Raw genomic sequence first — 22,762 nt, forward strand, 5'->3', positions numbered from 1 at the left:
CAATTAAAATAGATTTTGTGTGTAAACATCTATTTCATTCATAAAATGATTATGCTATCGTGATAGGAAGACTCAGTTTGATGACCTGGATCCTTGCTAGTCTTCGATTCTCACTGCTGTATCATTGCTAAAATGTCCAGTAGCCTGAAACTGTATATGATAGTCGATGTACATTTTCCTATAACTGAGAAGGGGAGTTGTCTTAATTGATAAAGAACATGTGTTTAATTCTTGATAGAATGAGGGCAGAGCTTATTAAAAATTCTGAGTGACTTGGACTTTGCTGATGTTGCAGATTAACTTTGGATTGTCGACGTTAGCCTACTAATTAAATGCATTTACATACATCTCAGTTTATGTATAGTATAATTATACCACCTCTAGTTTCAAAATTTAATTCCAAAATATGAGGATATCCCACCCCTGGTTACTCCTCTCTCATTCCCCCTGCCCAGTACTTGTAAAATTTCCTATGCATTCTTTCAGAGTTACCTGGCCATATAACAACAAACTTCCTTCCCTCTCGCCTTTTCCTTCTTAGTACTATTCAGTGTTACAAATTCTTTATTTGACTTCCTGGTAGAGGAAATGGAAAGTGTCTCTTTTCACTAATTCTGTCCCTCACTTTCTCCAACCCCTTATTTAAGACAGTTCTATCATAATTGGTATTAAATTCATGCATCAATCCTCCAGAGGGCTGGTCTTGGGAATCAGTCATTATTGCTTTGGCATTTCCCACTGGTCTGGTGTTGGTAATTGTGTTTAAGTGTTTTCTCCTTTCACTTAGCTCTCTAGACAGTTATCATCAGGTTGTCACTCAACTTCCTGTGAATCTTGGACTCTAAGGCACCCATGGTCTTTGTTATTATGTCATTGCTTTCAAAGATTTATTTCCAATTATGGGCATGTGTTTGTGTGTATCAAAATATGGTAGATGTATCATGTTAGCACAGGTGCCTACAGAAGTCAGAGGCTTCAGATTCCCTGAAGGTAGAATAATAGAAGGTTGTAAGATGTTTGGTATGGGGGCTAGGAGCCAAATTCCAGTCCCCTGGAAGAGCAGAACGTACTTTACACTGCTGAGCCATCTTGCTAGTTCCTAGTTTCTGTATTAAGACCAGAGTCTTCTGGTCAACCTCCATTTGCACTAATTACCCTTGACTCTAGGGTATAGCTGCCATTCTGGGCTCTCCCTTAACAACCTTTGTCTCAGTTAAGAGACAAAGACTCAGTTAAGTTTCTCCTCCATTCAGGAGCCTGTCTTCCATTGGCTCACTATGAAAATGTGCACGTGGTTTGTGGTGTCACTGTGTGTGTTGGTTTTAAAGAAAATGCCCCCCAAAGTGAGTGACACTTTTCGGAGGTGTGGTCTTGTTGAAGTAGATGTGGCCTTATTGGAGAAGTGTGTCACTGAGGGAGTGGGCTTTGAAGTTGCTTTTGCTCAAACTTCGCTCAGTGTGAGTCCCAGTTCACTTCCTGTTGCCTTCAGATCAAGATGTAACCAGGATTATGTCTGCTCCAAGTTATTTATTGACATTATGCACACTCCCATGCTCCCTGCTGTGATGATAATGGACTGAACCTCTGAAACTGTAAGCAAACCATTCCAATTAAATTTTTCCTTATAAGATTGGTGTCTCTTTATAGCAATAGAAACCCTAACTAAGACACTGTGTTCTTGTTTTGTAAATAGATTAGCTAACTGGAAGTCTCTACAGTCAAATTCTAAGGTAGAACCTCTTCTGTATTTTGCAGACTTTTCTCTGTTTGCTGTTAAGAAATCAGAATCTATATGGAGTCTGCTGCCTTTAGTGCTGTCTCTGTTACATGTTCTTTCTCTAATATGTCTTCTGTTGAAAGTTGAGCTTTCCAGTAAAGAAAATGGAAGTGTGTGTGTGTGTGTGTGTGTGTGTGTGTGTGTGTGTGTGTGTGTGAGAGAGAGAGAGAGAGAGAGAGAGAGAGAGAGAGAGAGAGAGAGAGAGAGAGAGAGAGAGAGAGAGAACTTAGAAAGCTCTTTTAATATGGCAATGCAGGTCCTTAAATTCCAGTCCATTTTCTTGAATTAATTCTTCACAGCTACACACCTATTGTTTTCTGGATAGTTTATTGAGTTTTGTGTGTTTTTCTTCTCTTCTCCTCTCCTCTCCTCTCTTCTCCTTTCCTTTCTTTTCTCCCCTTCCATTCTGTTTCTCCTCTCTCTCTCTCTCTCTCTCTCTCTCTCTCTCTCTCTCTCTCTCTCTCTCTCTCTCTCTCTCTTTCATTTGTACTTATTTTTCTTTTCCTCAGGCGGTTTTCTTTCAAGGAGAATTTTTTTCACTCTCTGTTTTGATTCTAGTTTTCATTCTCTTAGTTGCTGGTTGAGAGAGAGAGGCAGGTAAATCTCTATGAGTAAAAGTCCACATAGCAAGTTCTAGGCCAGCCAAGGCTATACAGTGAGTCCTTGTCTTAAAACACAAAATAAAACAACCAAATAAACGAACAAATCAAAACTCACTTTTCAGGAAAACTTTAAAAAGTATAGAAAAGGTGATTGGGAGCCTAGGGAATGTGAAAGAGCAATCTCATCTTTACAGATCCAGTGCGGCCATTTCACAAATGATCTCAGTATTATTTATTTATTCTAACTCCCCGTAGAGCACTGATTCTCAACCTGTGGGTCCTGACACCTTCAGGGGGTCTAATGACTTTTTCCCAGGGGTCACCTATGAGATATCCTGCATGTGAGATACTTAGAATTACAGTTAACGAAGTAGCAACAAAAATAATTTTATGGTCGGGGTCACCACAACACAAAAAAACTGTATTAAAGGGTCATAGCATTAGGTAGGTTGAGAACCACTGCTCTAAGGTCTTGTAGAGATAAAAGCCCAGTTTCCAGTGTCTTGCTTCTCACTGACAGAGGACCTTTGTGTGGCTCAGTATATCAATATCCACCAACTGATTGCTGTAGCTTCAAATGTCTTCAGTTTTAGCTCCTCAAGAAAACAAATTCTTAGCATTCTATTATGGAGACTCAAGGACAAAGTGCCTTAGAACTTCAAAGGACAAAAGGAATGTGTAGTTCTAACCTCTTGGACAGTTTCAACGCTCCCACCCCCATCCTTCTCTTCCTCCTGTTCCCTCTTCTGAGACAGGCTCTTACTGTATAGTCCTGGCTGAGTGGCCAGGGACTGGCCTTCCTCTTTCTGAAGCCTTTCAAGGCTTGCATTACAGATGTGGACAACCCCTCCATGCTGTCAACCCTCCTTCTTTATTAAGACCTACCTATGATCACACTTCCTGAAGTACTTGGTACCATTAGCTCTTCTAGATATTTCTTCAGCTTACAACCCAGCAGTTCACAAAATCAGCTACCGTTCAGGCTGTATTCCAGTTTCAAGGGTTTTCTCTGTTGTAGTCTTCTCTTTGTTGTTATTTCCTGCCTCTTGGAAACAGTCTAAACTATATCAAACCAAATACAACCCTTTTAGTCTGTTTTATCTGTTTTCTCATGTTCTGGCACATATACTCAGGCCACCATCCTCATCCAGAAGATGCGTTTTTTCCTTTTGATTCATTTTATTTTGGCTACACAAAAATGACATTGTCGTCCAGCTAGTCTGTTAAAAGGGGAAAATTACTATTCCGAAAAGAGCAATTTATTTTAATTTTTAAAAATGTGGTATATGGTGTGTGTGTGTGTGTGTGTGTGTGTGTGTGTGTGTGTGTGTGTGTGTGTGTGTGAACACACATGTGGAGGTTAGAGGACAGCTTGTAGGTGTTGGTGGCTCTCTCCTTCCTCCATGTAGGTCGTGGGGATTATACTCTGGTCATCAGTCTTGTCAGAAAGTACCTTATTCACTGAGTCATTTCCCCAAGAACTGTTTATTTTCTTTGAGATTTAAAGGCACTTTGAAATAGAGACATATAGTTAAGAACACTGAAATATTAATATTTATAATTTCCCGATTTCCAAGGTGATGCTAATTTTATACACCAAATGCTTTAGTGCTTTCCAAGGTTATCCTACTATTATATCATTTGAAGTAACATATTATTATGTCAGCAACTGATTAGCCCAAGTGTTAGTAGAGAATGGCTGACTATGGCGTGAGACAGGCAGAATGAGTGATGAAGGATTGTGTTTGGCATTAGCCATGATAGGAAATGGTATCACATACCAAAGACTAATTTCTATTATGGGGTTATTAAAGACTCTAAGTTGAAAAGAGATAAATAGACCACAGAAGAATTATACTCAATGATGCAAGATTTAATGAAAGTAAGTCATTTCTAATTCAACCTGTGCATACAAACTCCAATGAAAGTGAGTGTTAGACATTAAGCCCACCTATATAAAGCATCCAAATATAATCTGCTACTCAGCAAGGAAATACCAAGGAAACTGTCTTCTGGGTGCATGGCTCTTTACATTTTTTTTTTTTGAATAAGCTCAGCATCTTCACAGGGATTCCTTGAGTTCATCTCTGTAACTTTCAATGAACAAGAACACTGGGACAGACCTGAGGGTGAGCTGTAAGATCATCATTTCCAGGAACTATGCATAGTGGAGCGAAAGCTGATGTAGATATAAAATCAGACTTAAAAAGATGACCAGCTTTACTATCATTCCCTGAAGCTGCCCAAGTCCAGTGCAATGTATTTCAGGCTTGTGAAGGTCAATACAAAGTGACAGATTGAAATACTGTGTGTGACTTGCAAAAGTCATTTTTGGATAAGCTGTGTCTCAAGATTTAAATTAAATGAAATATAAGTTTGAGAAGGATTTCTTTCTTGATTTTTTTTTTAAATGCAGAGTTGTGATTTTGTTTTATAAGGAATATCACTTTCATTCCTGGTTGTCAAATAGATTTTACCATCAAGGCAATAAGCTTGAGGGCATGTAGCAAATACTGATTAAGAGCTAGACCTATTTCTTGAAGAAACCATAGATTTTTTTTATCATTCAACATTAAATGCCAAAGGTTTCTCTCAAAGTTTGGAGCTTCTTCCTGAAGCTGTAATTGAGAGAGAATTTCCCAGTATTTACTGCCCCCCCTACCAAAAAAAAGAGAAAGAAAAAGACTGAAGCCAGTTTTATTTAGGTTCGCCCACAACTGCTATTTGTCAGCAAGCTACTTAATTTGTCTCTGGTAGCTAGTTACCTCCTATGTAAAAGGAGATAATATCTGGTGTCTATCAGACTCGGTGAGGCAGGGATCCAGGGTCAGATTATGGGAAAGCACACATAGAGTCAACAGGCATTGTGCTGTTGATATTTGTTTAAAATTACATTTATTTATTTCATTGTGTGTATATGGAGAGAGGAGAAGAAAGTGGAGGGCTGTGGCCCTGCACTGGACCATGTACATCAAGGCAAGTGATTGGGGGTCAGAAAATAACTTTCAAAAGTAAGTTGCCTGTTTCAGCTGTTTGGGTCCCAGGGGTCCATCCGAGGTGGTCAGATTTGGTGGCAAATGTCTTTACCTACTAAGCCATCTCACGTCACCTCCTCCAAACCTGCTGTTTGAAACCGGGTTTCATGTAGTCCAGGCTAGTCATAAACTTCAGATCTCTCCGCTTCCACCTCCCAAGTGGTGGAGGTTCAGGCTTGTACTACCACATCCAGATAATTCCTGCGGATGGTTTTTATCGCTGGCTTTGTGGGTCTGTTATCACGATTATCAACTTTTCTACCGGCTGACATGTTGTGATATTGATTTACATGTAACTCTGAGATGAAGATCCTAAAAGGACATGTTGTATAACCAGATTTAACTAGTGTGTTTTTCACCATTCTCTGGTATTTGGTGCAATCTAGGAACCTTGTAGCTTGCTGGCGGCAGCTTCTGGATATGGAAATCTATGCTATGAGCTCTCTCTGCACAGACCTGATTCAGAGTCAAGACTTCGTACTTCGTTGATGAATTCTCTTCCCCCTCTTCACTTGTACAGGACCAGGCAGCATGGTGACCTTTTATCTAGCCCTTGTAGCTGGTCAAGGCAGGCCAGCCCCTTAGTACTGTGAGGGTCCACAAAATATATTTCAACATGCAAGGTGTCATTATGGACTGAGTCAAGTCAACCAGTCTTGTCTCTTCAGCTGTTCTTTTAGAGGCTAGGTGTGTACATATGAATCTTAAAGTGATGGGGATTTGGGTAGCATTCGACTAAATTAGTTTTTGTTCCAATTTTTTTTTTGAGAAGAAAGAATTGGTTAAATTTAAACTCCAATAGTGGATGGATTTTCTTTTCCTTTCTTTTTTCTTTTTAGCCATTACCAGCAGAACCATGTTGAAAGTAAAGGATGGACTGCACAGTGGAGAAGCATCTTCTTTACCAGCTCTTGGGCTGACCAAGCTACTACTACCCATGGTGAGTACATACCATCCTTACACATTTCAATATGTCACCTTTGATCAGTAAGAGAAATGCAGAAAATTTGGGGTGGTTTTCCTGGCTGGATGCCATTAACCCTTTCAATGCAGGCAGCATGCTCCTGGAACAAAAGCACTTTGAATTCTCCTGTCACTGTTCCTCCACAAGCTCTGTGCAACAAGATCATCTCCCCCACCACACACACACATGCACTCATGCACACACACACACATACGCACACACACACACACACACACACACACACACACACACACACACACACACATATCCATTAAACACATACAATTTTAGTGAAAGAAATTTTAGGACAGATACAGACAGATGATACTCCGGGTATGACAAACTGTTTTGTCCTTACCTTGTGTGGTATGCTCAGCCAAATTCTAAATTCTTCTACCTCTGTCTTGAAGCCTACTTCACATTACCTGCATGACCTTATTTACACTGCAATTTGGATAAGGTTACTTATATATGGAAAGATTTATTTTGTATCCCAAACTGATTAGATTTAAACTGCACAGCTAATCACGAGATTAAGGAGACACATTTCAGGTGAGGCCTCCCTCCATAGCTCAGAGGTTAGAGCACTGGTCTTGTAAAGAGCCACATTCTTTTATGCATGAAATATGCTTTCTGCCTCCTCCAAGGAAATCCTCCTTGTGCTTGAAAATGTACTGTGAGAAAATATTTCTATTGGTTTAGGGTCTAGCAGTAATATTTGGGTATACCAAGACAATCAATTGATAAGAAAGCCCACAAGAAATGGACAAAAGTGGAACAGGGACTTCAGGGCAAAATAGACAATAAATGTATGAAACACTAGATACCAAATAAAGCAATGAGGAAAACCATTATTAATTGCTGCTTTCCTAGCTGAAATAATTTGTAAAATATTGATTCATGCTGTCAAGGATACATGGCTATGTGAAGTTGGTAAGAGTTGAGAAGAAGTTTGGCATTATCAAATGCAAACTGGCTAACTGTGTTCTAAACAACTGTGATCAAAAGTCCACGAAGATATGTATTAGATTTTCAAGATAGATTTATTCACAAGTGAAACCCAGGAATTGTCTCAAGTCTATCAAATGGGCAAATGATTCTTAGCCATTGCTGTGACTACACTCTAGAATGCTAATCTTTCCTTAAAATGCATGGTAGACAAGATAGTTAAGACATGTGAAGGGTTAAGTCCCGGCAAGCCACACTTGCACATTTATACACAAAACAGAACGGGTATAAAAAAAGGGATGCAAATTTACCAAAAGACACTTGGAGGGCTGGGCACCAATGCTGGAGAGTTTGCCTTTCCTGAGACTGTGTGGATGGGAGTACACGGAATCCAGGGGAAAACGAGGGGAAGGAATTAAGAAAAATGAGAAGAGACTTAGAGATTTGTTATTCTGACTCTTTCAACCATTTAAAAATAGAGTACACTCAGGAATTATATAATTAAGTGGCAAAAATAGAAATCCTTTATTTCATTTTAATATACTGACTCTTCAAATGGTTCTGATATATTGTTAGAGACTTGGAGCAGCTCTTCATACATTCTGGGTATGAGCAAACGCTGCCATATGTTACATTCTACCAAACCGGCCCTGGCTCTTTCTTCCTGTCTTCCCTGGGAGGTGTTCATGCCTTCAGCATGACTGTCTTTATGGTCTAGTCATATGCACATTATTAAAGAGTACACCAGCTTTTATTTCAAGATTATTGTCCAATATGCCTAACCTGTTTGTCTGTGCTCTCTAGTGCCGGTTTGACTTAATCAACCAATTCAAAAATGCATTACACGCTTTTCCGTTTCCCACCAAAGTGCACGGATAAATTATCATATGCAAAGAGGTGTGTTTCTAGCATTTGTCTTCTTGTAGTCTATTATCTATTAGCTCTGAGCTACCAATGAGTTATACATTTGGAATATGTGTTTCAATCTAGTAAAATAAAGTTCCATTAAGTTTTGGTGGCTTTTCTTCTTCTTCTAAAATTCTTGACTCTATTTGTGTACAGTTCACATTTTAGAATCGACTTGCCATTACCATCTATAATCTTTCAGCAATGTTGGTTGAAGTTGCGCTTAATTTACACATATCTTTAGACAGACATATCTTTGTTGTATTGAATTATATTCAATTAATGTGAACCTCTTCTATATCCCACATAATTTGGCATTCTTTATCAGTATCTGGTAAAAATTATCTTTATAGTTTTGTTCCTACAGGCACCCATCTTCTAATGATATTATTTTTAGGAATGGTGTGATTTCATTATTCTGAATGGCCTTCTTCACTTTCAGTATGTTTTGTAACACATTCTGATTGTTTTAAGAAAGCATGCTATTTTACCGCGGGCCATACAGATATGGGTGGTTGGGCTGCCTTCTGGAATCATGGGCCATATGGGCCCAGGCTGCGGCTGAGGGCCATGTCTGGGTCTGTAGCCCTATAACAACCAGGGTCTGGATTGATGTACATGGCTCCTGTTGCCACTGAGGGCCATGAGGATGCCCACAGTCATCTACCTCTGTCCAGGTTGGTGCCCAAGGGCCAGGATGCATGCAGATCTGAGTGGCCTGAACTGCTACTCAATGTCATGGTGACATCTGGGTCAGAGCTGCAGCTGAGGGCTATGTCTGGGTCCATGGCCTTACTACATCCAGGGTCTCTGCTAATGACTGAGGCTCCTGCTACCATCGAAGGCCATGCAGACATCCAAGATTGAGGGCCATGTTGGTGTCTGAGGGCCATACCGCTGCTGGGGCCTGTGCCAGTCTGAGCGGTCTGCACTGCCACCTAGGACCATGTCTGGGTCTGTGGTTCAACCATGACTGGGGTCTGTGCTGAAATCAGAGTCCCATATTGCCACGAAAGGTCACATAGAAACCCAGTGTTGGGGCTCACCCTGAGGCCTTAGTGGTGTCAGGGGCCATGAGGACGCCAGAACTATCCCGACCTAAGTGGCCATTGCTTTCCCCCCAGAGTCAGGATGTCATCTGGGCCCAAGCTGATACCAAGGGCCATGTCTAGGTCCATGGCCCAGCTGCAACTGCCATCTGTGTTGATGTCTGTGGACCATGTCACCTCAGAAGGCCTATTGAAACCATGTGAGATGAAATCAGAGGGCCATGCTGAGTCAGCTCCACCCTTAGCCAGCCCTGGGAAAGGTGGCCTTGCCTCTCGCTGGACACTGCCACAAGAGAGCTGGCCCCTGCACTCCAGAGAGATGGCCCCACCCCTCACTACAGGCAAGGGTGAACCAACCCTGAGTGCATGGAAGCAGGGGAGTGGACTCCACCCCCTCGCCTGAGGCGGGTGGCCCCAATGACCCTAGTGGTCCAGACTGACCAGCTCAGCTACCATCTAGGCCCATAGCTGGGTCTGGGGTTGGCCCACCCTAACATCTACCCCATCTAGGACATGCTAGAGCTTGTGAAGGGATTGATCCTGTGGAACAATACCCACAGGATGTCCAAGCCTTCAGGCGGCCACAGGATATCCCAGAGGAGTTCTGGTGAGGGTTCAGTGATGATGGTGTTCCAGAAACCAGGGGCCTTGAACCAGACCAATGACTCATTGCAATGAACATTTGCTAATAAAGCTGATTGGACAGAAGGGTAGACTATATGACACGCGGAGGCCCCCAGTGCCACCAGAATGATTGAAGAGGTATTGGAGAGGAGGGAAAGAGGAAGCAAAGGGTTTTTTGTTGTTTTAGGTTATCTTTTTGTTTGTTTGCTTGCTTACTTTGTTTTATTTTCTTTTTTTGGGGGGGGTTGTTGCAGGGTTGAGAGGAGGATATGGGGGAGCTGGGAGTTAAGTGGAATTGGGATGCATGATGTGAAACTCCCAAAGAATAAAAAAATTATATTAAAAAGAGAGTGAGAGAGAGAGTGAGAGAGCATTGCTTTATAGTGTGGACCTTGTATCTCGGCATCACCCACTGAACAATATGGTTCTCATCATTCTCTTCTTGTTAATTTCTTTAAAAGTTTTGACAATGGTCTCTCTAAATCGTGGTTCGTCTGTATTTTTAGATTCAGTACTTACCTCTTTCGTGTTTGACATGATGACGTATTAATCGGCATCTCCAACTCAGGGCTAAAATATCTGGGTTTTGTGGGTGTGTGAGTTTCAATGGGAATTACCCTAATAGTCTGTTATGAGGTTTGCTGTGCACTATCCATTTCTTAAGATTGTGGCATTCTCCTGTCTTAGCTCTTGCTTTGCTGTTGTTGGATTGCTTGTCATTTAAATCATGACTGTCACTTATATTCAGGTGTCACAGTCCACAGCCTCAGAGACAGTTTGGGGTCTGGGTGCCGCGTGTATCACTTGACTGCATCACTTAACGCTCGTGTCTCAATTTTTCATCGGGAGAGTGAAGGAATTAATAGACTTTAATCTACTGGATTATTTCACATACTGTTAATGAGCTTAAATAGCGCCCAGTATGGCTATCCAAAAATGATTACTGCTGTTGCCACTAGTGTAGAGCTCTTCCTTCAGTGACAAACTTTGTTTAATATAGTAGATTATATGGACAGATTCCTTGGTGTTACATCCTGGGGGCAGTTTAGGGACACGTTTTGTTTGTGATCTGTTTGATTCACTGCTGGGTAGTGTTAGCTGTAGCTGAAGTTTTCCTGGTTCTGCCTGGCCATGGTCAGGACAAATCTCTCTCACCCACCAGTCCCACAGCAACTCAGTCCCAAGTAAACACACAGAGGCTTATATTATTTACAAACTGTATGGCCTAATGGCTCAGGCTTTTGGCTAGCTAGATCTTGCATCTTAAGTTAACCCATTTCTATAAATCTATACCTTTCCAACGTGGCTCAAGGCTTACCTCTATCTCTACATGTTGCCTCTCATGGCAGAGGCTGGCAGTATCTCCTGACTCAGCCTTCTGCTTCCCAGAATTCTCCTCTCTCTTTGTCCCGCCTATACTTCCTGCCTGGCTACTGGCCAATCAGCATTTTATTTATTAATCAATCAGAGCAACATATTCCCAGCATACAGATATCCACAGCACTTACCCCCTTTTTTTTCAAAAAGGAAGGTTTTAACTTTAACATAGCAAAATTGCATATAACAAAACAATTATCAAGCAAGAATTACAGTTACAACATCTAGTCTATTTATAATATATAGTCTATTTGTATTTGCAAAATAAAGAAGATATCCTATCTATCCTATATTTGTGAATCTAATGTTTCATATCTAACTTATCTTTTATCATAACTAAGGAAATTATAACTATCTAGTCTTCAACTACATCAAAGACCTCAGAAGGATATAATATTACCTGAGAAATGGGAGAAGTATGCAAGCAACTTTCAGGAGTCTTGTGAGAGTAGACAGAGACAGCTGGCAGCCTGGATAGTCATCCAAAGTTCCTTTGTAAAGGCAGGGCATCTGTCTTCAGCCCACAGGCATAGAGTCTCTCAGTCACTTCTCTCTGTGTCCTGTAGAATATTTTGCAGTTTCCTCTGTGAAGGAGGAACCTGAAGAACCATTTTGCCAAGCAAAGTTCAATGGTCACCTTACTATGGGTCCTGCATGTCCAGTCGATCAAGCAGTCCAGGCAAGAACAGTTTCTTGCCCAAATGACTATTTTTGCCAAGAAGAAGATAAACTCCAAATAGAGTGTCTTCAATGCCCATCCTCCTCTCTGAAGTAAATTGGTGTTGCCAGGAGCAGACATGTCTCACTGTCCAGAAAGTCTAAATTTTTAAAACATTTTAAATGCCATATTCTGTAGGTCTTTGAAGTGTTTGAAGATTACCTAAAATGCTGTTGATATCTGTATGCTGAGAATGTGTTGCTCTGATTGGTTAATAAATAAAATGCTGATTGGCCAGTAGCCAGGCAGGAAGTATAGGCGGGACAAAGAGAGAGGAGAATTCTGGGAAGTAGAAGGCTGAGTCAGGAGATGCTGCCAGCCATGCCATAAGAGGCAACATGTAAAGATAGAGGTAAGTCATGAGCCATGTGGCAAGGTATAAATTTATAGAAATGGGTTAATTTAAGATGTAAATTCTAGCTAGCTAGAAGCCTGAGCCATTAGGCCATACAGTTTGTAAATAATATAAGATATAAGCCTCTGTGTGTTTACTTGGGTCTGAGTGGCTACAGGACTGGCAGGTGAGAGATTTGTCCTGACATGGGCCAGGCCTATTGCCACTAGAAGAAATTTTCCTTCATTGACAACCTTTGTTTAATATAGTAGATCATATGGACAGTTTCCTTGGTGTTACATCTTGGGGGCAGTTTAGGGACATACTTTGTGATCTGTTTGATTCACTGCTGGATAGTGTTAGCTTATGTTGTATCTATTTATAATAGATATATAGATACTTTGTTTTGACATTTTCTTAGTTTGAGATCAAGGGAGTTTATCCTGCATTCGTCTTTGCCTCCCTGCCTCCTTCTCTTCTCTACTTCCTCCCCTTTCTCTCTCCTCTGTATATGGTCTTATTCTTTTTTGATGACGAGTTCACAGTAAACACATAATGAGCTAAAATGTCTGGTTCTTTTGATGTCTTGAGGTGATCTACAAAACAATTTCTTACATAAAAATTCTATAGACTTAATTCTCTAAGCTTGGAGTCATTTTTTTTTGTGACAGATGTGTGCCAGTGTCTTATCTATCTTAATAATTATTAGTGCATTCAGGTTTTCTTGTTTTCCACAGAACACTGATGCTTTGTACTCACCTGTGATTTCTGTTTTGGTCATCAGGAAGTATACAGTATTCTCCTAATTATTTAAGAAAGGTTCTACAAATTTATACATTTTTTCTTACTTTTGTATTTTTTTTTCTCAATTTTGCTGTTTTATTTTGAAAGTTCTTTTAGCATTTTTGTTTAGACTTCCCAGATATTTGTGGATTTTCTTGATGTTTTTCCTGAGACTGGCATTTAGATATGTTTCCATTCATATTATTTTAAAATTCAAACTATCTTGTGATTTTTGCATCATTGATGCATTCTGTCTATTTCTATTCATTCTGGGGTCATCATTCATGCGTTTTTCCATAGTATGTTTAGACTGTATTTGTTCAATCTTTCTTGTTTATGAGGGTCCATCATTTATTGTTTCTTCTTAAGTGAGTGTAGAACATTCAAGCCATGATCATGATCTGTGCATCCACTAATTATAGTGCATACATTGTAATTATTTTCAATAATCATAATAGGAATAGGAAATACACATTTCCATCTTCCAGGAGCTCACTGTATGATGAAGGGATCGCCTTTAGCAAAGAAGAACACATGAAAAAAAGAAGAGAGAGAGAAGGAAGGTAGAAAGTATAGATGGAGACAAAGGAACAATAAAAGGAAAAGAAAATTAGAATAAAATAGAGATGCTACATTAGCCACATGAGCAAAGCACTAGGAAATGACAAATCTGAAACAGGGGCCATCAGGATTGTTCTTCTTAGCTCAAGGGATTTCTTTAAGAAACAAATGAATTATTAATGCATGAGAGGCCATTTTGAAAACTGTACCAAAGATTAAGTACAATAGGTCAGGTGGGCAGGATAAATCTTGACTCTCCACATTCAATCAAGAATGTTGCCATTCCCAATGTCAACTTCATCTCTAATTGTTTCCCACACTTTTAGCATGCCATCCAGGAAGTTCTTAATTTGTTCTGGTTCTTTGTGTACATTGCTCTTTCCCCCATTGAAATATGTGCCTCTGTCATACTATGATTACTTCTGTTTATAGCACAAATGCTCAGTTACTCCAATATTCAAATAATTTGCTTTATAAATATAGATAGGTAATTGTTATATTCAGTGATTTTTTCTCCTGATGATTCCACAAAGGAACATGTCATGGTCACATCAGTAACTCATGAATCTTCCTCAAAGGCACATAATTCTTCTTGGTCATTTTAGAACTTGTAACTTCCCTCCCCTAATTACACTGCTTCCAACACATATCCAGTGAAAGGCATCCATTTCTTTCTGCCTCTTTTCTCTAAGTCCTTCTCTCATAACAACATGCATTCTTGTTCTTTAGGGGCCATAGCTGTAAAGACACAGTATACCACAGACTCCTATCAGAAGTTCAAATAAACTGCTAGTTAAGGTCCCCAAGACAGGTAGGAATTTGTTTTAACCTATGGTACAGTATTCTTTTTGCATCCTTCTTTTGGAGAGATTAGTTTCCCAACGTGGCCTGAAATTGCATTTTGACTTAATTATCAAGCTGCACAGGACAAAATGTTTCCTCTGCCTGGTTTCTCCTCCTTCCTTCCTTCTTGAAAAAAAGGACTTCCATTTTGTGGATCCCCAAACTCCCTTTTTGGTATGATGTGGTTCCAGTAATTGTTGATGGTCAGACAAACTGCCAACTCCCCCACCCCCACCCCCAAGAAATTATCGAAGCTCAGTCCATCACAATACTTCACTTCTCCTGACTGATTGGATCAGGATGGCAGAACGGTTGTCTCCCAGAGATGTTCACAACTGAATCAAACATTAGACTATATCACTATGTGGCTGATGAAAACTATATGGTAAGGTTATGCCATTGGTTGGTTGACCTTAATGTACAGATGTTGCCCTGGATTATTGGACAAGGCTTGATGTGGGCAGACGGATTCTTTGCAACAGAAGACAGTCACAGGAGAGAGCCAAGTGTATATGATGTGCATATCCCAGCCCCTCATCATGGGCCTCCTAGATGGATTCTGTGAACATGTAAAAATAAGTCGTGTCTAGCAGTTGGAAAAGCACAAATACAAAATGCATTCCCCCAAATCTTGGCTAGCATCTTGACTGTGACTCAGGGAGACCTATTATTTCAGACTTCTCATCTCCAGAGCAATAGATAAAACACTTGCATTATTAAGCTACTAATTTTGTCATTATATATATTTATGCATCATATATAATATCATTATAAATATATAGTACATGTTATAAATGTAAGATATAATGTGCCTTTCTTGGAAATTTTCTCGAATGGCTAGTAGTTGAGAAGCAAGACTGGGGAGATGTGAGATGACGACTTGGAAGTCCAAAACTCATTTCCAGAGAGCTGGCTTATAATGATGGGCTGAGGAAAGCAGAGACGAAGGGAAATAAAATCAGCCTTAGCCATTCCATGGTTGAGTTAAGCAGAGATGTCTATTCTACTGTCTCCTTTGCAGGTTTGGACTAAATCTTTTGCTATTTATAGTCAAAGCTTTTAGACACAGGGCCTAGGGACTGAGGAGTAGTTGGCTTAGCAGTTAGGGCACATACTGCTCTTGTAGATGCCCTGAGTTTAATTTACAGCAAACACACCAGGTAACACTTGCATTGATGAGTTTAATTCACACACACACACACACACACACACACACACACACACACACACACACACACACACATAGAAAGAGAATCTTAAAAACAAGAAAGAAACCCAAGGGCTAAATATTCACACCATAGACTCCCATCAAGCATGGCTGGAGGAAGGTAGAATGTGGCACAGTCCTCAGTACTTCCAAGCAGATGTCGCTCATCTTTTAAAAGCTACATGTATGAGTAATTTGCAAATCACCCCTTTCCATTCTCCTTGACTAAGTCAAGGCTTAACTCATAAATAATTCAGCATCTTTTAAATTCACATCTATATCTGTTAAATTAAACAAGCATGAGGCCATTGGGCTGAAGTTGTCTCTACTTGGGTTCCTGTGTAATGAACTGTCACCTAATAGTATGTTAATAAACCAAGATATAATGTAGGAATCTGATTTCTGTAACATATAGCTAGGTCTCAGCCAATCACAGCCACCAAAGCTCTTAAAGAACTAGCCTATGCCCAGAAGGACACCCTGAGCCATAATCAATCAACTTGGTTTGAACTTTTCATTCCTTCCCTGTCTCTAAGTATCCTCTGTCCAGCTGTGCAGCCTGCAGCTAGCTACTGTTCTGGTGCTGGTGTTTCCTCATCCACAGATCACATTTTATACTCAGATACAATGTTAATTTTTATTTATTGAAATGTTTCATGTACAGCATAGGATGGAACACACATTTGGTTCAGTTGACAGTTACTCATAAGAGTCAGAGGCTGAGTCGATATACTTCATCTTTGTATTAATTTGTTTCATTTTCTCCCTTTGCTTTACAGATAAGAAAGGGACAGAAGCATGAGGGTAATCTGGTGATTTCAGTTTCACATCTTTTTCACCTACTCTTTTAAGCCATCTCATTGAAGGGCTTTAGAAAGTATGTGTTTTAGGTGTGTCTCATTTTGAAACAAATGTGTCTGTCTCATTGTGGTCATCTATCTATCTATCTATCTGTCTGTCTGTCTATCTATTTATCTTTGTTTCTATCTATATTATTCATTTATTTTAGCCAGGGTTTTGTTTGTTTGTTTGGTTTTCTATCTCAGAGTGGCTGCAAACTCTCTATGTAGTTGAGGATGACCTTGAACTTCTGGATCTCCTGCCTCCACCTCCTGAGTACTGAGATTACAGAATTGCGTTGACACATCAGGTTTACGGCACACTAAGGATGAAACCTGGGATTTTTATTTATTTATTTATTTATTTATTTATTTATTTATTTATTTATTTATTTATTGGCATGGTAGGCAGACACTCTAACAACTAAGAGATTTCTCTAGCCTTTCTTTTCCTTTTTCTGTATTTCAGTCTGCCATATCAGCAACAGAGATTTTTTTTGTCATGGAAGCACATGAGGAGTTGAAGTTCTGAGTACCCATGGTACCTTGAGCCTCTTGGACTAAGTTTCTCTTTTGGGCTCCTTTCTGCTTAGGTGACTGTCATCATGAAAACTCATTCCCTTGTCACTTGTGCCTGGTCTAACCTGTGCACTGCCTTCCTTGGGTCTGTCAGGGAGCACTGGAGCCCTCTCATTAGTGCTGTTAGGGAGCACTGGAGCCCTCTCATTAGTGTGGTCGGGGAGCACTGGATCTCTCTCACTAGTGTGGTTAGGGAGCACTGGAGCCCTCTCATTAGTGCGGTCAGGGAGCACTGGAGCCCTCTCATTAGTGTGGTCAGGGAGCACTGGAGCCCTCTCATTAGTGTGGTCAGGGAGCACTGGAGCCCTCTCATTAGTGCGGTCAGGGAGCACTGGAGCCCTCTCACTAGTGTGGTTAGGGAGCACTGGAGCCCTCTCATTAGTGCAGTTGGGGAGCACTGGAGCCCTCTCATTAGTGCAGTCAGGGAGCACTGGAGCCCTCTCACTAGTGTGGTTAGGGAGCACTGGAGCCCTCTCATTAGTGCGGTCATTTCTCACAGAGAAATCCACGTTACTTTTACTGTTCTTTGGCTCTAAGTTTGAAGTGCGCTCCCAGTAACTTGGGTGTTTGTTGTTTCTTGGTCCTGATGGATGCTTTGGGAGGCTAGCTGTCCCTCACTGAGTTATTGTGTGCACAGAGCTCTTAGGTAAATGCACACATTTCTCTAAGCGTGGATCCAAGCTAGGTTTAAACAGAAAAGACTGGAGTAAAGTCACTAGTGGTTTCTTTCTAACTCGCCCGCCATTCCAAGTCCACTGTGATGCAGCGGCCTCCAAGATGGGGGTTGAGGACCAAAGACTGAGCTTAACCACAGTCTCCCAGTTGTACTTACTCTTAATTCATCAAATGAAGACTTTTCTTTGGGCCCAACCTTGGGAAAGGAAAAATTAGAAACCTGCAATGTCCTTCTGCTCTGACTTCTGATTTCTGGCTCATCCTTTCCCCCTTGCTTATGACATCAAGAGCTCTTTAACTTCTCCCAGGAATTTCCTCCTGTATCCTGCTTCTAGCCTCACAGCTGAATTGTAACCTTGCTGTGATGGGAGTGAGTGGACGTGGGTAGATATCCATGGAATTTCTTAAGACTGCTGTGCTGATGGCTCATTGATACAAACCTTAACTTGGAGAGGACTTTTCATTCTGTTGTAATACATATAGTGATAGCAGAAGAGGTACATCCTTCGCCTTCAGATAAACAGCCATAAAACACGCCACTTAGCATCCCTGTCACTGTTTCTCTCCTTGAGAATGTGTGACCGTGGTGCTAGCCATGTGATTATAAGGTAGTCACAACAGGGTAATTAAGACTTTGCTACAGTGGCATTTCCACCAGAGATGCTAATTTCCCTCCTGACTTACAGTGCCATGCAGCAGTGGCAATTGGTTACACAGAAAGTCTATTTTCTGGAGGAAACCATTTCCCAAGTGTCATTCAAGCATGATGGAGAAAATAAGGGCCATTAAGATGGTGGCATCTTCAACACAAGTTGAAGAGCAAGAAAAAGCACTCTCAGTTCCTTGAGAAAGTTGAGAGGTACCTGGTGGAGCCTGCAAACCTAGGGTTCAGAAACTGATGCGTCAGCTACTCCAGGCTGTGTTGATAAATAAGTAAAGGGAAAGCTACGTAGCCGTGGGAACCACGTGTCCATGTGATGTGGGTGTACAGGAGCAGAGGTGTGTCCTGTGAGCAGTTTACATGACAAGACCTAGAACTTAGGAGGGAAAAGCAGTTCAAGACCTACCTTAAGATGCAGATGTGGAACAGATGTAAAGGCTGTTCCCACCCCTGCCTGTTGATTTCCCATCTCACCTTCTTCTCCATTTGGGAAATTGTATAAATAATAGCAATTTGATTTTGGACATAACTCTAGGGCTACATAATGGGATGATTTGGCCATGGGCGTGTTAACCAGGGGTTTTGAAGGGTCTACACTTGGCTGTACATTGTGCAGTGATCTTGATAGAGGGAGATCTTTTGACTTGCCCCTTGGCATTGCACAAAAAGCCCTTTGGCATAAACCTCGAGGCAAATGGGTATTGGCCCAGGGCCCTCCTGAAGCTATCCTGTGTCTCTGTCTTTCTTATCGTCTCCTCCTATCTTTCTATCATTTCTTCATTCCTCTCTCCTCCCCCAAGAACCCTTTAACAGGTTGGAGCTGGACTCTGACAAACTCCCACAACTTAGAACTTCGAACCAGTTACCAAAAGCCTAAGGTTGATGGGGACTCCACAACGCAGAACCAGAAACCCAGGTCACATGGTAGTATATACTATAAAATCTGGACGTGACTACACCCCTGTTCTGTTACTTAGCAGCAGTGTTAGCTTGAGCAAGTTACTTGCTTCCTGGGCACCTCAGTTTTCTCCTCTAGGAAATGTGAAGCGTTATCACCCATTGTCAGAATTGAAAGAGATAATGCGTACGGACTTAATATTAGCAGCTCTGACAGTGTCTGCTGGCAATTCTGCTTCTTCTTGCTTGTACTAATTGGTAAATATTTCCTTTACCCTCAATTAGGGTTTCCAGGTTTAGAAAATAAAAATCTAAAGTATCAAGCTGGTCAGATGGCTCAGTGACTACAGGAGCCTACCTCCAAGCCAATGACCTGAGTTTAGCCCCCAGGACCCACCTGGTAGAAGGAGAGAAGAACGCCCATGAGTTGTGAACTTGTCTCCACAAAGGAGACACACACACACACACACACACACACACACACACACACACACACACACACATTTATTTTTTTTAAAAACAATTCAATATCCAGGAAAACGTGTAGCATAAAAAACAAACGGTTTTCATGATAAAAAAGTCTTATGCAACATTTAGAATAGACTTCTTAAAATGTCTTGTTTTCTGATATTCAAATTTAGATGGGCATCTTGTCTTTCATGAGGGAACCCTTACCTCCGTTCCTTTATGTAGTAAGGGACTATATCACGTTTGCTACAGCTATTGTCGAGATGATGGTGAGAATGCAAGGGCTGTAGATATTCAACAGTGCTTAAAAGCTCTGGTGCACAGGTGGGAAGCCTGGAGTTTAGATCCTCAGAGTCCATGCAAAGCCAGGCGAGATAGCACCCGTCTGCCATCCCAGTGCTTCTGTGGGAAGATGGGAGGTGGAGAGAGGAGAATGCCTGGAGGATCCTGGGCCAGCTAGCCTGGCACAGGCAATGGTGATGAATCCCTAAGCAGATGGAGGGTGAGGTCGGAAACCTGAGGTTGTCCTCTGACCTCCACATGGGTGATGTCACACATGTGTGCCCACAGTCACACACACACACACACACACACACACACACACACACACACACACACACACATACACACCACACACACAGCATAAACACACAGGCAAAACTTAACAAAATGAACACAGATGTAAATGTCTGGTAGAATGTACCGTGACATGCAGAGATTGGAGAATGAATCCATGGCATTGCTGGGATTGCTGGTGCAGGGTGAGGAATGCATAGACTGTCAGGAAGATGCTATTCATTAGAAGCCAGTTAGCCAGCTGGCTTGGTGTGTGTGTGTGTGTGTGTGTGTGTGTGTGTGTGTGTGTGTGTGTGTGTGTGTGTGTGCAGGCAGGCTCAGCTTCTCAGGATGGCTCCCACTCACTGCTTTGTGGTGTCCCTCACATGCATGCTTAGCTGCCTCTGGTAGATGCTTTTTGGACTTAGAGAGAAGAGGGTAAGTGTGAGGAGGATTGTGAAGGGGACAGCCAACCTTTATACAGGGACGGCTATTTCCTTCTTAATTAAATTTCCAGACATGCAATTTGCCTTTTCCGAAGTGTTAGGGTTTTCATCAGCTTTTTCCTGGTGTAGTGGCAAATCACAGAGGCTTTATTACAAGAGCAATCACAGGAGCGGCTGTCTGGGCCCACTCATGCCATAGCTATATTTTAAGCATAGATACTCACCTGAGAGAATTGGAGAGAAAACTCAAGGTACAAAGAACAAAGAAAATGATGGAGATTTTTAACTCACATATCCAGGTGAATTCAGGGAAGTATTTAGTTCTTTCATTTTCTAAGAAAAACTCATAAGGGGTGTTTATATTTTCCCATAGCCAAGAACTAAGAGGATTACTATCTCATTCAGGCAACATTCTGAAATGATAAGAAAGGAGAGATGTGGGGCAAGAGAGATGGCTCCATGTTTAAAGCACTTGCCATTCAAGTATGAGGACAGGAGGCTGTATTCCCAGAACCCATACATTTCAGGTAGACATAGTGGCCTGACTATAATTACGGCCTCAGAAAGCAGGAGATATGGGATCCCGTCAGCAAGCTGGCTAGTAAGATTAGCCATATAATCAAGCTCTGGGTTTATCAGAGAAACTCTACCTCAATGAATAAAGTCAAGAATGACCAAGGGTGATTCCTCACATCAACTCTGGGCCTCTACATGCACAGACAAGCATGCCCTGATACATGCAAAATTGTGCACATACACACATGGTCATCAAACACACACAACGTGAACGTAAGAAGAAAAAAAGAAGAAACGGGCCTTGTGCCTCTACAGTTTCCAGTTTGTTAGCTAATTCCTCTCCTTTAGTAAAATGTCCTTATGTCAAAAATGTAGTCTAGTCAGTTATTTGGTCGGATACAGCTAGAGAGAGGGAAATCACTGTGGTGAAAGTCAACTTTCTCGGGGATGGACCACTCATAGACCTAGAGTGGAGAGACCAACTTGAACATGTCCTACAACATCTAGATAAGCACATCACAGTGTCCCCTAGCCTTTGACTTTAATGGGAAAGCCTTGAATGAGGCTGTGTCTCTACATCTGAGTCTGGGGAAAGGATGCTGAACAAGTACACTGTCCACCCTCACCACAGGGAGGTGATTTCAGAGCCTGAAGAGGGTTCGGTGGACACAGTTGCTTGCCAAATAATCATGAGGACCCAAGTTTAGATCCCTAGGAACTGTGTTAAAACCTGGGCATGGCAGTATGTATGTGTCTGTAATCCCAGTACTAGGGTGGCAGAGACCAAAAGTGAATACCTGGAGCTCACTAGCTGGCCAGCCTCGCCCAATCAATGAGCTCCAGGTTCAGTGAGAAACTCCCTACTCCCAGAATAAGGTGGAGAGTTACTGTGGAAGACATCATATGTTTACCTCTATCCAACATAATCATACGTGCATACATACATACATACACACATACATGTATACAAACTTGCATGCACATATATGCTCATATACAAGAACAAGCACACACATCACACACACACACACACACACACACACACACACACACACACACACACACACACTAGTTCTAGAGTCTGGTTTTCATCTGCCAGGCAAAACATATGTGACCAAGTTCTCTGTGTGTGGAGACACCTCTTTTCATGAACACAAACTGAAGATAAGATCTGCTGATGGAGACTCTGGCTACAGCTTGAAACTGGCCCATCAGTGTCAGGTTCCCTTAAAAACCCCGAGCTTCCACTTTGCAGGACCTCCAGGATAAATGCTCCAGCATGTTCTGTGTTCTCAGTGAGGTTCAAAGTCTCACTGGCCATAAATGAAGAAGATGGGAAGTGAGCTGTGAGATATTCAGACTAATATTTAGATAACGGCAATTCATCTCAAGGATCAA

The 22,762-nt window shown here is 41.4% G+C and overlaps 1 long non-coding RNA gene across 1 annotated transcript in view; it reads left to right on the plus strand.

The window, feature by feature from the left end:
• Window positions 1-1,484: 1,484 nt before the first annotated feature.
• Window positions 1,485-22,762, plus strand: part of LOC128095312 (uncharacterized) — a 40,124-nt gene continuing 18,846 nt past the window's right edge. The window contains exons 1-2 of the long non-coding RNA XR_008213213.1: window positions 1,485-1,592; window positions 6,254-6,354. This is a non-coding gene — a long non-coding RNA (uncharacterized LOC128095312). The remainder of the gene's footprint in view (window positions 1,593-6,253; window positions 6,355-22,762) is intronic.

The sequence above is a fragment of the Peromyscus californicus genome, unplaced genomic scaffold, assembly GCF_007827085.1.
Source record: "Peromyscus californicus insignis strain IS unplaced genomic scaffold, ASM782708v3 Scaffold_4__1_contigs__length_199733344, whole genome shotgun sequence".
Taxonomy (NCBI): domain Eukaryota; kingdom Metazoa; phylum Chordata; class Mammalia; order Rodentia; family Cricetidae; genus Peromyscus; species Peromyscus californicus.